Source organism: Puma concolor, chromosome F2, assembly GCF_028749965.1.
Source record: "Puma concolor isolate L17-30 chromosome F2, mPumCon1.1.hap2, whole genome shotgun sequence".
Taxonomy (NCBI): Eukaryota; Metazoa; Chordata; class Mammalia; order Carnivora; family Felidae; genus Puma; species Puma concolor.
Genome location: NC_141684.1, coordinates 78,499,274 through 78,516,336, shown reverse-complemented (window position 1 = coordinate 78,516,336; position 17,063 = coordinate 78,499,274). Strand labels below are relative to the sequence as shown.

Sequence of the window (17,063 nt, the reverse complement as noted above, 5' to 3'; positions counted from 1 at the left end):
CTTTCACTTAGATTTATTAATCTTTTACGTTGGCCTTATTTGCTTTGTACCTATCTCTTTATGCATACATGTACATGTATATATTTACATAAGTATACATAATATTAATACGTATATGCTTCTGGAATGCTGGAGATTTGAAGTGCAGAAACTGTGCCTCTTGACCTTTGAATGCTTTTGTGTATATTTCCTACCTACATAGAACTACAGTACAGTTATCCAAATAGGGAAAGTTGCCATTGATACAAACTTAGTATCCAATCCATATTCCATATTCATATTTTGCTAATTGTCTCCATATATCACTTATAACTATTTCCCCAAGACCAGGATCCAATTAAGAGGTACGTATTGCATTAAGTTGTCATTCCTCTTTATTCTCCTTCATCTGGAACAGTTTCTCCGTCTTTGTCTGTCATGATCTTGACATTGTTGAGGAGAACAGGACATTTACTCTGGAGAATCTCTTTCAGCTTGGCTTTGTCTGGTGTTTCCTCACTTTGATTCAGGGAAAAAAATTTTTTTTGTTTTTCCCCGAGAAATGCTGGAAAGAGGATGTTGTGTTCTCGGTCTATCACTTTCTAAAGCATCAATGGGTGATCACTTGGTTTCTATGGTGTCAGTAGATTTCTTCACTGTGAAGTTCCTACTTTTCTCCTTGTAATTAATATGTCATTTGTGAGGAGATACTGTAAGCCCAAGTGCATATCTTTTTTCTCATTGTGATGATCTCCTAATTTTAATGCCCATTGAAGATTGTTGCCTGACACGATTATTACTTTGGTGGTTGCCGAACGGTAGCATGCCATTTCATTCCTTCTACGTTTATTGGTTGGCATTCTTCTGTAAGGAAGAGCTATTTCTTTTTCCACTGTATTTATTTATTCACTTGTTTATTAATATCTGTATAAGCATATGGGTTTTTATTTAATTCAACCAGCTATAAAGTGTTCTATTATTGTTCTTTCGTTCTTAAGACTTTATTTTTCAGAGCAGTTTTAGGCTCGCAGCAAAACTGAGTGGGAGGTACAGAGATTGCCCACATACCCCCGCCCCATTCAAGCATAGCTTCCCCCATTATCAATACCCCCACTGGGGTGATGCATTCATTGTAGTTGATGAACCTATACTGACACATCATTATCACCCAAATCCATAGGTTACATTAGGGTTCACTCTTGGTAGTATAAATTCTATAGGTTTAATGACAAATATTTAATGCCATGTATCCACCATTATAGCAACATGCAGACTGGTGTTGCTGGCCTAAAAATCCTCTGTCTTCTGTCTGTTCATCCCTTCCTCTCCCTGTAATCCCCGGCCAACACTCATTTTTTCACCGTCTTAATGGTCTTTTCCAGACCATTCCAGAATGGTCGTATGGTTGGAATTGCATAGTATGTAGTCTTTTCAGACTGACTTCTTTCATTTAGTAATATGCATTGAAGTTTCCTTCATGTCATTTCATGGCTAGAGAGCTCATTTCTTCTTAGCACCGAGTAATATTCCATTGTCTAGATGGATCACTGTTTGTTTATCCACCCACCCACCCACTGAGGGACATCTTGGTTGCTTCCAAGTTTTGGCAATTATTGTTTGTTTTATGCTCAAATTATGCAACGTCTGGTCAATGGTAGTCGCTTCAGCTGTCCCTGGGTCCTTTTGATGCAGTCCCAGTTTTTGTTTGTTTGTTTGTTTTTGTTTTTGTTTTGTTTTTAGCATTTCCTTACTTTCTGGTACAATAAGATATTTTAAGCCTTTCTGGTATTTTCCCTGTCCCAGTCCTATCTCTCCAAGAAGCATTGCTTTCTTTTATTGCAAAATGGCATTACTCCCACCATCTGGGTACTAAATGTGTTCGCTGCTACGAGAATGTCACAGCTTCTAGGACCTCTTGGTGGATAAAGAAAACACAGGCACACAGACACAGACACAAATATACTCATACATACATGGACACACACACTCACATACACATACACTCACACGTACACACACATACATAATACACACAGGCACAAAGCACACTTGTATATTTAAATGCTTATTTAAAAATCCAGTCATACTCATATGATACTTCCATTTCCTTCTAATTTAATACCCCAGAGTTCATTCTGTTCTCTTCCTTTCTATGTGTGTGACTGGCCGTGTGGAAGAGAGAATGAAATCAACGTACGGAAAAGCAAACTAAAGCTGGACAACGATTCTTGGTGACAACACAATCCCTGACTGCAGTTGCCCTGAACCTGCTCTGCACCTACCTTTCCTCGGGTTTTTGAAAATTCCAGGAAGATGCCTAACTAGCTTGGTTGGATGATAGTCTTTGGAAACTAGGATAGCATTGACTAATGCTGCAATGAAGGACAATCCGGTGCACGGTCATTGATGTGTCCTCCCCTGTTCTGTCTCCAACAGTATTGGAATGTAACTCACTAAGTTTGACCCTCGTGCTATTTTACTGTATCTGCCTGCAGGGGTGAGGAGACTATAGATATTACGATGTGGTGCTGAGTCTTTTAGGCATGTAATAAAGTGTAGTCCCTGTGAACACGCGGAGTTAGGAATAGAGCCCCATTTACAGATAAGGGAGTTGGGGTTTAGGGAAGTGAACAAAGTTCTTTGGGCCACACACGTTGGAATGAAATCGTTGGCCTCTGGAAAACTCTTGGTTGTCTTGCCCACACAATGTCACCTCTTCTGCAACTCTTTACTGTGTGAATTAATTGGACAATTGGTTCTGAGTCCTGCACACGCCCATCTACGCTCGGGTTGATTCAACAGACTTATCAACGCTTGTCAACTCTGTTGGTTCCTTCGGCACTTCGGAGAAATTTTAAATTAACTCATGTGAATTGCACTCACATAATAGTGGGAAGGAGCTGAAAAAAGTCTTGAGTCAAAGCTCTTGTATGCAAAGAATAATAAGTAAATTAGTTTACATTCAAAACTGGTTCTGGTTTCCCAGGGGGGAAGGATTACGTGTTAGTGTTCATAAATACTTATTAGCAAATGCTTCTTGTGGTATTATATACAAACGATAGTCATTATTTCCATCTAAACTTCTCATAGAGATGGCCCCTCAGAAAGTTTCTTCGGGGTGGGCCTGACTCCTACTGCTGGATTCAGATTCAGTCTCATGATTCAATTGTTCCTTCATAGAGACAGCGATAATATTTCAGAGTTATTAGATAATGGTCAAAACACTAACACACAATATTGTCAGGTAGGAATGAAATGTTTTATGTCCTTAGAAATAGCTCAGCTATTAGAATCCCAAGGCTCTGTGAACCCCCCATCTTGGCTATGCATGATGAAAGTAATCACTGTTGTTCTGTGCTTTAATGTGGATAAGCCAGAGCAACAGTCCAGAGCATGCTGGGTAATGAGGCTTTGGGGTTTTTTGAACACCCTGTGAGCAAGCCTCTCCTCAGAGGACTTCGCCACATCAGACAGCTGCTGCCCTGAGCATCACGACTAACTTTGCAAAGTTATGGCGTTTCAAGTTTAAAAATGCAGGGCTCGCATATATTAGCCCTTGTTCTATCCTCGTCAGAAATGAAGGAAACGCTTCCCCCGTCATATTCTTCAATCAGCAGCGGGCAGACACGGACGTTACTACAAGTGCAGCTCTTCCGCCAGTGACATTTCATCTTATACCATCATTATAATAACCCAGGGAAGCTATTTTAACTCTTTCCACTCTGCATGTGGGAAATGGGCTCGGGCACTCCTAAAGGGCAGACTCTGCACCTGAACCTGAACGTCTTTGACTCTGCTCAGCCTTTTAGGCAGTGCTAAGCCACCACATATCCCAGTGGGCTCCTAACTGCCGGGTCTGTCAGGACTTGGGAACGTGGTTTCTGTATTAACTGGGTAACTATTTGGCCGATTGTTTTCAGGGCTGCCTATATTCTAATAATAATAATTGTATGGAATTGAGTATTTTCTGTCAAATGCTTATATAGTATGTAATTATTGTTACTTAGAAATCTTACCAAAAATTTGGTGTTAACAATAAGCAATACTGTGTGGTCAGGAATTGCTAAGAGGCTCATATATTTATTTCTTTTTTCTTTTTTTTTTTAAATTTTTTTTTAACGTTTATTTATTTTTGAGACAGAGAGAGACAGAGCATGAACGGGGGAGGGTCAGAGAGAGAGGGAGACACAGAATCCGAAACAGGCTCCAGGCTCTGAGCTGTCAGCACAGAGCCCGACACGGGGCTCGAACTCACGGACCGCGAGATGGTGACCTGAGCCGAAGTCGGGCGCTCAACCGACCAAGCCACCCAGGCGCCCCTGAGGCTCATATATTTAAACCTGTCACGCCCCCGTGGATAGCATGGACTGCTGCTTGTTAGGATTTTATTATCCAAAATGAGTGAAACTGATATAACACGACATTCTTATATGATTACATATTACATTTGTTACATTTTCTGGTAATAAGATATGTAATAACATATATATGTAATTATACACATTCATAATAATAAAAATGCATAAAAATAAATGTTATAGGTTTTGTCCCATTGCATAAATAAAGCTTAGCGCATTAGAAAGGATATTATTCCTATCCTGCCTAATTTTGAATAAGCAGTGTAACAGAAATCTTTTTCAGACCGGTGATGGGGGAGAGTGCATATTATGTGCGTGTGTGTGTGTGTGTGTGTGCACGCGTGCTCAGGCATGCGTATGGTGTATTGACCCAACATCTCTCCCTGACCAGCTCTTTCTTCTGGTCTATACCACATTTTGTATTTGGATGGTTCTTAATACATCGAAATGACAAAGTGCTACTATACAGATATTAAACACTAATGTTTTACCCTTGCAGAATGAAGATAATAAAGAAGAAAAAGATGCAACATGCTGATATCTCTCCTTAGCTCTGTGGCGTTTCTTTGACTATTCTAACTGGCCTTGATTTGAACTCAGTGAACTTTCAAACAAGCCACAAACAGTACGTTACTGTTTCCAACTAGTTTCTAAGATGCTTCTGCATCACGTGTTATGAAGGGAGCCTTTTCATTATGTGCTGTTCGGGTCTCAACATCATGACGTCCCAGCCTCTCTGTTTGCTGCACTGTTTTTCCCTCTAGATTCCTTACCCCCATCTCCCCCTCCAGGGCCTCCAGATCTACCTCTGTGGTCCGTTGCCTATCTGGGTGGCTGGTTATGACCTCAGTTTGAATGTGCTTTTTGGCTGTAAGTTTGGCAGTTTTTCTAGGTCACCACTCGCTTCTGGTATCAATCTACTGTCCCATCTTTGAACCACTAACTTGAGTCGGGCCATCTTCAGCTTCTCCTAAATCCTATGGGACCAGCAACCAGGCCCTTTGAATCAGAGAGACGCGATTTCAGAGACCATATACTTCAGCCACTGAATGCATTTGGATCTTTCTGATCCTGTCTTTATCTAGAATTTTCATATTTTTGTTCATCATGGATTTTTTGCATGAATTTTGCTTTAAAAATACTGTGTTAAAATATTATTTATCTTGGGGCGCCTGGGTGGCTCAGTTGGTTAAGCAGCCGACTCTGGATTTCGGCTCAGGTCATGATCTCACGGTTTGTGAGGTTGAGCCCCGCGTTGGGCTCTGCACTGATGGTGTGGAGCCTGCTTGGGATTCTCTCTCTCCCTCTCTCTCTCTGCCCCTCCCCTGCTTGTCCTCTCTCTCTCAAAAATAAACATAAAAAAATTAAAAATAAATAAAATATTATTTATTTCGATGACTGAGATTTTGGCACCCCCTTATTCACCAGGCCCCACTGTGTCTGAAATTTTTCTAGATCTAAACTACAGTCGCCCTGCTCCTGATCCCAGCCTTTCTTGCTTTGTAAGCTCTGCCAGAGAAACAGAACCAGTTGGAGGCAGATGCATTAAGAGACTTATTGCCAGGAATCCGCTTACGTGATTGGAGGACCGACCAGCCTAGTCTGAAACTCACGGGAGGGCAGGCTGGGACTCTTGGCTCAGGTGGAGCTCCAGACCAAGGTAGAATTGCTTCTTCCTTAGGGAAGACTCAGTTCGAGCCGTTCAACTGATTGGATCAGGCCCACCCAGACTACCTAAATAATTTCCCTTACCTATAGTCAACTAATTATGGACTTCACTCACTCGTACAAAGGACCTTCTGACAGCACCTAGATGAGGGTTTGAATAGCTGAGGACTATAATTTAGCCCAACTGACACATAAAACCAAACCTGCCAGACCCCAGGAGTCTAACTGATTAGGCCGTGTCTTGTGTGGGGTTCCCTGTAAAAGTAATCACTCTTCAAGTTTAATATAAGTTATCAAAAAATAAAGAGAACATTTTTCTCAGAGGCTGTGCTATGAACATGCTCTAAGTCTCATGGAAGAGACTCACATTTATTACTTGTTTGTTTTCTCAACAGCTCCGGGATAACAATAGCCTGTCTTGGTGACTTTACCTTAACTGTTCAAAACTTGGAACATATTTTCAAACAGAAGGAAAAAAAAAAAATGAGTCAAGGCTCATTCCTGGTCCCTTTTTCTCTTCAGGACTTGTCCTAGGCCAACTTTCAAAATGTGTTGCCAGGAGCCTCCACAGCCCGTTCTGCATTTCCTTCTTGCAACCTTGGGTTTCAAGAACTGGGGGTTCTGGATGAATCGCCCACTGTGGTGGCCGTGCCCTCTGTCGCCACTAGGGGGCAGACCCACGGTGCTGCGCGCGCGCCCATCCAGGACTCCCAGCCTGCTTGCGGCTCCTCTCACCTACTGAAGTCAGCCTCAGCCGGGTACTCACTGGGACTAACTTGACTGGACCGTTCTGGAACCCTGGACTCCTCCTCTCTCTGACCTCCGACTCAACTCTAATTTCCCTTCCACTGGACCTTTGGCCATTTTAGGACTTTAGGGGAGAGAATCTCAGCTCAAGTGACCTGCCTGGAAAGGTCACTCCCACCCCAGCCCCCTGACCTCTCGCACCAGAACGAGGTATGCCCTGTTGAATTTTCATTGTGAACTGGAGCCACCAAAGTGAGGTAAATTCTGAGGAGGGGTCTCACTTTCTTCCTTGCTTTGGCCCTTTTCTTTACTGGTGCTGATAACAGGGTCAGTGTAGGCAACAGACATCACTTAGTATCTTGAAGGTGGGCCTAGTGAGACTGATGTGTCCTGTCCATGGGGGTCTGCAAATAAATATACCAATCATGAGTTTTTATTCAGTATTCCATAGAATCCAATAATACATTTATTTTTGAAATATAACTTGTATCGGTTAAACTTTTCATAATTGTTTTTCACAATTATATATTATATAGTTAGACATAGGTACAAAATAGTGTCACTTGGTTTCATCACAGGTCATGGTCTTACTGTTTGTGAGTGCGAGCTCTGCATCAGGCTCTGTGGGATTTTCTCTCTTCTCTCTCTGCCCCTCCCCCTGCTTGCTCTCTCTTTCTCTCAAAATAAATAAGTGAAACAACAGAAAGTTAAACAAAAATAGGTACAAAATATAATTCCATTTTTCAAAGTCTCTGTCAGTTATGGCCTCTCTTCAAACGGAGGATGCATGTAGTGTTTGAGGCACTTGGGCCTGTGCCCTCTGACTGGTCCCCTGGTGACTGGTTGACTATGAACCAGGGCCCTTGTGGCACTGAGTGGGGTAAAATTTCGGGATCACAGGTGTGCTCAGAGAGGGAAGAGGGGACAGGAAGGAGGAGGGAGGAGGCCTGAGAACAAAATGGAACTCCCCCAATCATAAACCCCAAGAACAGAGGCCTCTGGAGTCAGGAGAGGCCTCCGGAGCTACAGGGGCCTGGGTTCCGCACCTCAGCTCTGTGCAGCACGCGACTGCGGGCCACTGGCAGAGATGTTTTCTTTACTGGTGCTGATGACAGGGTCAGGGTAGACAACAGACATCACTTAGTATCTTGAAGGTGGGCCTAGTGAGACTGATGTGTGCTGCCCGTGTCTCAAGGCTGGTGTTGGTGGTGATGTTTTTTTCATCTGTAAAATCAGGACGCCATTTTATCTACCTCATAAAATTGTTTCGTGGGTCCAAAAAGATACCACAGGTCAAACGTCTGCCACCAGGGTGGTACTTTATAAACGATAAGTTTCATCAGTAGGACTATTAATATGGGGCTACAAGTCCTCAGAATACGCAAAGTGCTTAGTTAAGAAGCAATAAATAATGGCTGTTGCTTTTATTAGTAGAAATGACAACATGAGTCCTACTATAGTGGCTAAGGGAGAAATTCAAGGACATAATTTGCAACGTATATTTACGATGTGTGTGTGTGTATATACATGGATGGAGGCAGGGAAAAATTTGACTGGAAATGCACTTCACTGGCTCGGGGACTTGGCGCTGAGGTGGGCGCAGAATGGGGCACTGAGTCAGGAAGACGGGGGACAGACTGAGTAAAGGCCCCCGTGGCAGAGTTTCTAAAAATTCAGATGGACGAGTTTTGCTTCCCCAATTGATTTTACTAACTTAAAAAATTCATGATGTGACAAGTTCTGAAACGGAGACCGCGAGACGGATGGTGTATATTAAGCGATTCAATCTGGCGTGACCTCAGGCAGAGCTTGTCCTTCGTAGCCTGTGTGTGTCTGTGCCTGTGTGGGGCGGTGAGCCACTTGGGACAGCCGAGGGAAATCAGTCCCACTCATAAATGAATCCATCTGGCGCATGGGAAGGGCACATTTGGAGATGCCAGGATCTTTCCCATGGGGAGCAGTGTGGCCAAGTAACGTCCATCCGAGCCCCGAGCGCTGTCCAGCAGCTGAGAGAAGGCTGGCTGCGGCGAAGTGAATTCCTCTTGGGAGACAGTCCCCTCGCTCCTGTCCCCGTGTAAATGGCTGCATTTTGACAAAGCGAGTTAACACTTAGCGCACTCACCTATTTGAGCCACGGGTGCAAAAACTGCTACAGATGTTAAGAACGCTTGCTCTCTGATGGCAGGAAAATCTGAATCTAAATGCTGCCACGTTTGACAAGGAATGTTGGCTCTCTACTGAGAAAAAGCATAAATGCAGTGCAGTGTCTGAAGGCCTGAAAGTTGGAGGGGGGGTGTCAACATTGAAATAGATAGAATTTATCCTTCAGATAAATCTGAGTGTCATCATTTTGATCAAATCATCTCTGACACATAGCAACATGTGACGCAATGCATTATTTAGCCGATTTAGTAGGAAAACAAAGTTTTTTCAAAAAATCTTTTTTTAGATTTTTTAAAATTTATTCTTGAGAGAGAGAGAGAGAGAGCACAAGCAGGGGAGAGTCAGAGAGAGAGAGAGAGGGAGACACAGAATCCGAAGTAGACTCCAGGCTCTGAGCTGTCAGCGCAGAACATGACATGGGGCTCAAATTCATGAACCATGAGATCATTGCCTGAACCAAAGTCGGACGCTTAACAGACTGAGCCACCTAAGCTCCCTCTGTTTGGTTTCTTCTTTTATTTTTTTTTTTAATTTTTTTTTCAACGTTTATTTATTTTTGGGACAGAGAGAGACAGAGCATGAACGGGGGAGGGGCAGAGAGAGAGGGAGACACAGAATCAGAAACAGGCTCCAGGCTCTGAGCCATCAGCCCAGAGCCTGACGCGGGGCTCGAACTCACGGACCGCGAGATCGTGACCTGGCTGAAGTCGGACGCTTAACCGACTGCGCCACCCAGGCGCCCCTGGTTTCTTCTTTTAAAAAAAAATTTTTTTTCTTAAATGTTTATTTACTTATTTTGAGAGATAGAGACAGAGCATGAGCAGGGGAGGAGCAGAGAGAGAGAGGGGGACGCAGAATCTGAAACAGGCTCCAGGCTCTGGGCTGTCAGTACAGTGCCCGATACGGGTCTCAAACTCACAAACCGTGAGATCGTGACCTGAGCCGAAGCCGGACACTCAACCGACTGAGCCACCCAGGCACCCCTGTTTGTTTCCTTCTTAATTCACTGTCAAGTAGGTACTGTGTTTGTGGGATCGGAGCTCAAACACTCAATAATGGGCTGTGTCTTTAAAATTTCATCGTGCAAATTTCATATTAGAAATATTTTTCCTTTGGGAAAGAAAATCACTTGTCCTCGTATTATTTCCCTGAACACGTATCCTAATGATAGTGATGCACCTGGGCGTTTCAGATAGAGGCAGATGGAGATCGGCCTACAATTCAGACCTCTGGGAGCAAGTGTGGGAGGCAGTTGGAACGTGACCCACGAGAATGTACCTGTAGCAGTGACAGAGGCATTTCTTAACGATTTCTTGTTTTAAGCAGAGAGAGTGGAGCACATAAGCTTGGCATAAGAACAGCTCTGAGTATTCAGCACGTTCTCTGTCCCATGGTTCAGCTCCAGGCACGCGTACCTGAGCCCGTCGAAAGAGGAACTAACGGCCACAGAAGTGTCTTTTGAGCCGGGGGGGGGGGGGGGGGGGGGGGAGAACAAAAGGCAGCACTGTTTTGGAACCCGTGCCACTGAGTAGAGAACTTACTACATCGCGGCTAGAGTAGGCTGTGAAGACCCGCAAATGTCATCAGTGGCCTGGAGGCCTTTGGCGAAGAGTCACCTCCAAACGGTTCAGTGTTCGACTCAGCAGATCGACTCGGTGGATCCAGAAGTGAGGTGGCAGGAGCAGCTGGGCAGCCGCGTGGTCTTTTTTGGGGACACCGAGGCTCACAGTGATCAGGAGCTGGGGGTTGACAGGGGCCACATGGTGAACAGCACATGGCCGGTGGAGGGGTATTAAATTTTGGATTTTGAGCTAAGCCAGGTAAGGGGTGGGGACGTCTAGGCAGTAACACCCTGGATCGAAAGGAAAACAGCCTGGCAGCCTCTTTCGGAGTTAGCAATACCAGCCAGGTGCCTGGGACCCGCCACCCGCCCGTGGCTTCCACAATCCCTCCCCCGCACATACCCCCTTTTGCTTTGCACGTGCGAGTCTCCAGAGACATACTCACCTACCAGTGGTCATTCTCAGGACTCATCTTCTTTGACTTCTCTGTGGCATTTGAATGCGTTGGCCCTCCTTCCTTCCGGAAACTTTCCTATTTGGCTTTGAACTCACTGCCTTATACAGATCCGCCCTGTGTCCTTCCTTCCATCTGTCCTTCCCTTACCGGCTCCCAGACACTTTCTGTTTCAGGATTCTCTATTCAGGAAGCTGGGATCACCAGCATTCAGGCAGGTACCTAGTCTTAAATCTTAGAATCATCATCTGATACTTGTCCCTCCATATTTTTTCCAGACTCTTCCTCCCTTTATACCTACCAGTTTACCATGTTGGCAGCCCATGCGTTTGCCTCCTACTAAGTCTCAATGACTATAAGCTCCCTCCCCTCCAGCACAAGCCGTGAACATGTAGATAATAGGCACTGTAGTGTTCCTGCCTTAGACAGTTCTGGCCTTCCCACTGCACTCAGCACAATGCCTTTTGAAACACAGGCACTCGACAAATGTTTGTGCAATGAATGGGTAAAAAGAGGTGTGCTGGGCACTTCTGAAGCATGAGTGGCAACCCAGATAGGGAAAGATGGCAAATGCAATTTGTAAATGCTCTTTTGTTGAAAATGAACAAGAAGATTAAGCTATAAATATTCTTTCCGAGTAATTAAACAGAACAAAAGGTAATAATAGTTAGCATAAAATGCAATCATTTTTAATAGCTTCTGAAAATTAAACAGGCCTTATGGCAATAAATCTTAAAGCGCTTCCATTACCCATATTAAAGAACCATAATTCCTGGGACTTAGAAATGGCCCAGTCCTTTGAATTGCATTGAAATTATCACTGTGGAGCCTGGAAGTTGCATTCCTGGCATTAAAGAACCAAAGAGAATCATTTAAATATTAGATGTCGTCAGGTTCTGACATTTGATCTCACCCTGCTTTCTAAGCTTGTAAGTTATCCTGTTAGTGCTTAGTGGATATTGACAGAAGACACAAGACTCCTGGGTCAGAGATAAAGGACTTCATTACACATAGCACACCAAGTGGTATGATTTGTGTTGATTCCCTTGCCCTCCAAGTTTCAAGGAGATGAACAGCCCAGACGGATACCTGCACATGTAGTGAGTTGTGTTACAAGAGAGGACCACTGGGCTTGGAAAGCTCTCCAAAGAGTCTGCTCCTTGAGCTAGAAGGAGGCATTATCCATCCTTAAGATTGGTCACTGCAAATACAACCCAGAGAGATGGATCAAGAAAAGGGGGCTTCATATATTTTTTTTCAGGTCAAATATCCAATTTGATAGCAACAAAAAAATCAACATGGAAAAAAATAAGGATGAAACACCTACCAATGAAATGAGAGTGTCTTGACACCAATTGGAACTAACTGCAAAAACAAAATTAATGTTTACAAAATAATAGGGAAAGAGGACCACTAGATATTTGATATTAAAGAATTATTATTTATTTGGGGAAAGTATGAAGATAACAGAGTATCTATATTTTATTTATTTATTTTTAATTTAATTTTTTATTTTTTTTAATTTACATCCAAATTAGTTAGCATCTAGTGCCACAATGATTTCAGGAGTAGATTCCTTAGTGCCCCTTACCCATTGAGCCCATCCCCCCTCCCACAACCCCTCCAGTAACCCTCTGTTTGTTCTCCATATTTAAGAGTCTCTTATGTTTTGTCCCCCTCCCTGTTTTTACATTATTTTTGTTCCCTTGCCTTATGTTCATCTGTTTTGTATCTTAAAGTCCTCATATGATTTTTGTATCTTAAAGTCACTCATATGAGTGAAGTCATATGATTTTTGTCTTTCTCTGACTGACTAATTTCACTTGGCTTAATACCCTCCAGTTCCATCCATGTAGCTGCAAATGGCCAGATTTCATTCTTTTTGATTGCCGAGTAATACTCCATTGTGTATATATACCACATCTTCTTTATCCATTCATCCATCAATGGATATTTGCGCTCTTTCCATCCTTTGGTATTGTTGATGGTGCTGCTATAAACATGGGGGTGCATGTGTCCCTTCGAAACAGCACACCTGTGTCCCATGGATAAATGCCTAGTAGTGCAATTGCTGGGTAGTAGGGTAGTTCTATTTTTAGTTTTTTGAGGAACCTCCATACTGGTTTCCAGAGTGGCTGCACCAGCTTGAATTCCCAAGAGGGCATCACATTCTTGACATTCCCAGCAAGAACTTGCAGGAATATTCAGGGCACACAGCAGACTGCCTATCCCAACCGTTGTCAGATAAGATTCATATTCAAAGTCACAGGATACCGGTCTTAGCTTTTGAAATTTAGAATGTTGGCTATTAGGGTTCCTTGATGAATGTCCTTAGAGAAAAAAGAATGTGAACAGAAAAAATAATATTTGTTAGTAAAACGTACAAATACAAATCAGACCATAAAGAAAGGGAGACGTAAGTTATAACTTGATGTTTTTCCACAAGAAAGTGTAGTAAGCCAAATAAAATTCTCTTGACTTTAGCACAGGAATTGACACTTTAGAAAGAAAACCTTTCCTTGCTATGTATTACCCTTAAAAGCCCATGGCTGTTTTACTGCAGCAGAATCTGACTTTATCCCAATTGTTACCGTAACATTTGTTAGTGGACCTCTTTACTGAGTTGTGCAAGTTATGTCAGGGATACAGGTGCAGAAGAGAAGCTAGCCCCTTCCTTAAAAGGCTTACAGTTGAGTTTGGTCATAGGCCCTGTCATCTGTTCTAGTATGTTTTTTTTTTTTTTTTTTTTTTTAAAGCAGTCTTTTTTTTTTTTTTTTTTTAATTTTTTTTTCAACGTTTATTTATTTTTGGGACAGAGAGAGACAGAGCATGAACGGGGGAGGGGCAGAGAGAGAGGGAGACACAGAATCAGAAACAGGCTCCAGGCTCCGAGCCATCAGCCCAGAGCCCGACGCGGGGCTCGAACTCACGGACCGCGAGATCGTGACCTGGCTGAAGTCGGACGCTTAACCGACTGCGCCACCCAGGCGCCCCTGTTCTAGTATGTTTGAGCACAAAGAAATGTAGTAAAAGCATCTTGGTAGTTCATGAGATGCTCGAGAAGGCCTGACAAGCAGTTCGGGGGGCTGCACCACAAGAACGTATGCAGGGGGGAGCAGCCCGGCCAACGCAGCCGGGAGAAACAGCCAGTCTCACGACAGGGCTGTGGGGCGGACACAACTCAACAGCCACAGCCCAAGGCTGGGCAGCTATGGTGTTGGGACTCCAACTCAGACCCTCTGCCCCAGCTGCCCCGGGAAACACCATGGCTGCCGGAGCATCTCCTCGCTGTGACTGCCCCTTCCACGTTCTCTCTTCTGCTTCTCAGTTGTGTGTCGTGCACCCTGATGGCGGGAGCTTGGTCTCATACAGGACTTGGCTACAAAGGACTCAGGGGAAATGAAATTTTGGCTGTATAGTCTACGTACTTCAGGGAGACAGGCTGGAAAGGGGACTGGAATCAGTAGGCCAGTGTTTATCCTTCTTCTCATCGGCAGGCAGGATAGACAAGTAGTAAATCGCAAGCAGTTATTAAATGGTTGCTAAAGAAAGGACCGCAGTGATGCATGCACATGCTCATTGGGTGTGTATAGACCAGTGCCGTCCGCTAGAAGCAGAGCGTGGGCCACAAATGTGAGTCTTACACGTGGCTTTACATTTTATAGTACCCACATTAAAGAGGTAAAAAGAAACAGGTGACATTAATTCATTACTGTGATCTAGCCCGATATATCCAGAATATTACCATTTTCTCATAAAATCTCAATGTACGATTTAAAAAGTATTTCGGATTCTCCTGCGTTTGCTCCTCCTCCGTGTCAGCCCCTCCTGCTCCTAGTCCGCCAACCCCCTGGGGGAGGTGCGCCCGCCACCGCTGGGCCTGGCCTGTCACCGGCCAGGTGAGAAGTCCCAGCTGGAAAAGAGGGAAAATAAGAAGGATTTTTAAGGCTGTGCCGTTCAAGGGCCATGGGGTGTTGCGGGGAATCGCTCCATCCAGGTTCAGGCTGATGAGGGTTTCCTGCACCTTTGAGTATTTGAAAGTCCCCCGTGCGAAAACTGGCCATTGGTCTTGTCCACCCATGAGACCCACAAAGCCAGCGGTGACCAGCTGGCTTGCTTTTAGGTCCCAGTTTTGAATAGGGCCCATCGCCCGGGTGGGTTTTGTTTGTATTTTCAGGTATAAATAAAGAGGGCTGGGGGCCTTCAGAGAGAGGATCAAGGAACCCCAGGGTGGTGCAGCAGAACTGCATGGAAAAGTGGCATTTGAGTTCATCTTTGAAATAATATTAAAATTAAGAGGAATTTGAAAATGGAAAATAATGTGGCAAAGGTCAAGGTTGGTTATTTTCAAAGGTCGTGGAAGTCTTCCTGGACTAGTCGCCCTTGCTATGTTGGCCAGGGTTGGAACCTGACCCTCAGAAGCCTGATTCTGGGAGCACAATGCATACCAGCCAATCTCACGACATTGATACATGAAATCAAAGTGCCATTTTTTAAAAATTAAACTTTTTAGGGGTGCCTGGGTGGCTCAGTCGGTTAAGCATCGACTTTGGCTTAGGTCATGATCTCACCCTTCGTGAAGTCGAGCCCCGCGTTGGGCTCTGTGCAGACAGCTCAGAGCCCGGAGCCTCCTTCGGATTCTGTGTCTCCCCCTCTTTTTGCCCCTCCCCCGCTCACCCTCTGTCTCTCTTTCTCCCCAAAATAAGTAAACATTAAAAAGATGTTAAAAAGTAAACTTTTACTTTGAGGTAATTGTAGAGTGACAGGTTGTTGTGAGAAATAACACAGAGATATCCCAAGTACCCTTTGCCCAGTTTCTCCCAATGGTAATTATCTTGCAAAACCATGGTCGGACATGCTACCGTGATATTGACATTGATACAGTCAAGATACAAAGTATTTTCATCAACACCGGACCCCTCGTGCTGTTCCTTCCTAGCCACATCTACTCCCCACTTCTTCCACCTTTTTTTTTTGTTTTTAAGCCTTGACATCCACTAAATGTTGCCATTTCAAAATTATATATTATAACTTTATATCAATGGAATCGTACAGTATTATAAACTTTTGGGGCTGGATTTTTTTCACTGAGCAAGAGTCTCTGGAGGTTGTTGCATGTCTCATAGTTTGTTCCTTTTTACTGATAATTAGTATTTCTCTTGTTTACATGTGCCACTGTTTCACCCATTGAAGGACATATGGGTTGTTGATCATGTTTTGGTTACTGCAAATAACGGCGCAACAGACATTTATGTACATAAATGTACAGGTTTTTAAATTTGTTATTTATTTGTGTTTTTAAGGAGAGGTCCATTCTAGGACCTGCCCCTTTAGCTTACCCACCAAGATGACAAAAAGCCTCAGGGTTTTGTGTAAACATAAATTTCCATTTCCCTGGGATAAATACCCAGGTGTGCCATTGCTAAGCTGTATGGTTCTGGTATGTTTAGTTTTTAAAGAAACTGCCACACTGGGGTCTAGAGTGACCGTGCCATTTTATATTTCCACCAGCAATGTGTCAGTGATCTGACTTCTCCACATCCTCATCAGCATTTGGTGTTGTCACTATTATTTATTTTAGCCATTCTGTATGACGCGTAGCGATATCTCACTGCAGTTTTAATTTGCGTTTCCCTAATGGCTAATGATATTGAACACATTTTTATGTGATGATTTGCCATCTGCATATCCTTTTCAGTGAAACGTCTCCCCATGTCTTGAACCATTTCCTATTTCAGTTGTTCGTTTGTTTTTTTTTTTTACTGTTGATTTTTGATCGTTCTTTATGCGCTGTAGATACTCGTCCTCTGTTGTGTGCGTAGTATGCAAATATTTTCTCCCCATCCGTAGTAGCTTGTCTTTTTATTCTCTGGACTGAGCAAAACTTTTTACTTTGATGAGGTCCATCCAGTTCAGTAATTTTTCTTTTTATGGATCATGCTTTTGGTGTCTAAGAACTCTTTCTTTAAAAAAAAAAAAAAAAATTTTTTTAAGTTTCATTTATTTTGAGAGAGAGAGAGAAAGCATGAGGAGGGGAAGGGCAGAGACCAGGAGAGAGAGAATCCCAAGCAGGCTCCTCGCTGTTAGTGGGACCCAAACTCCAGAACCATGAGAACATGACCTGAGCCAAAA

General features: G+C 43.6%; 1 long non-coding RNA gene across 1 annotated transcript in view; it reads left to right on the top strand.

Moving 5' to 3' along the window:
- The window catches only part of LOC147572134 (uncharacterized), a 31,255-nt gene extending 26,386 nt beyond the window's left edge, over positions 1-4,869 (top strand). Inside the window, exon 2 of the long non-coding RNA XR_015246759.1 lies at positions 4,837-4,869. This is a non-coding gene — a long non-coding RNA (uncharacterized LOC147572134). The remainder of the gene's footprint in view (positions 1-4,836) is intronic.
- The last annotated feature ends 12,194 nt before the right edge of the window (positions 4,870-17,063 follow it).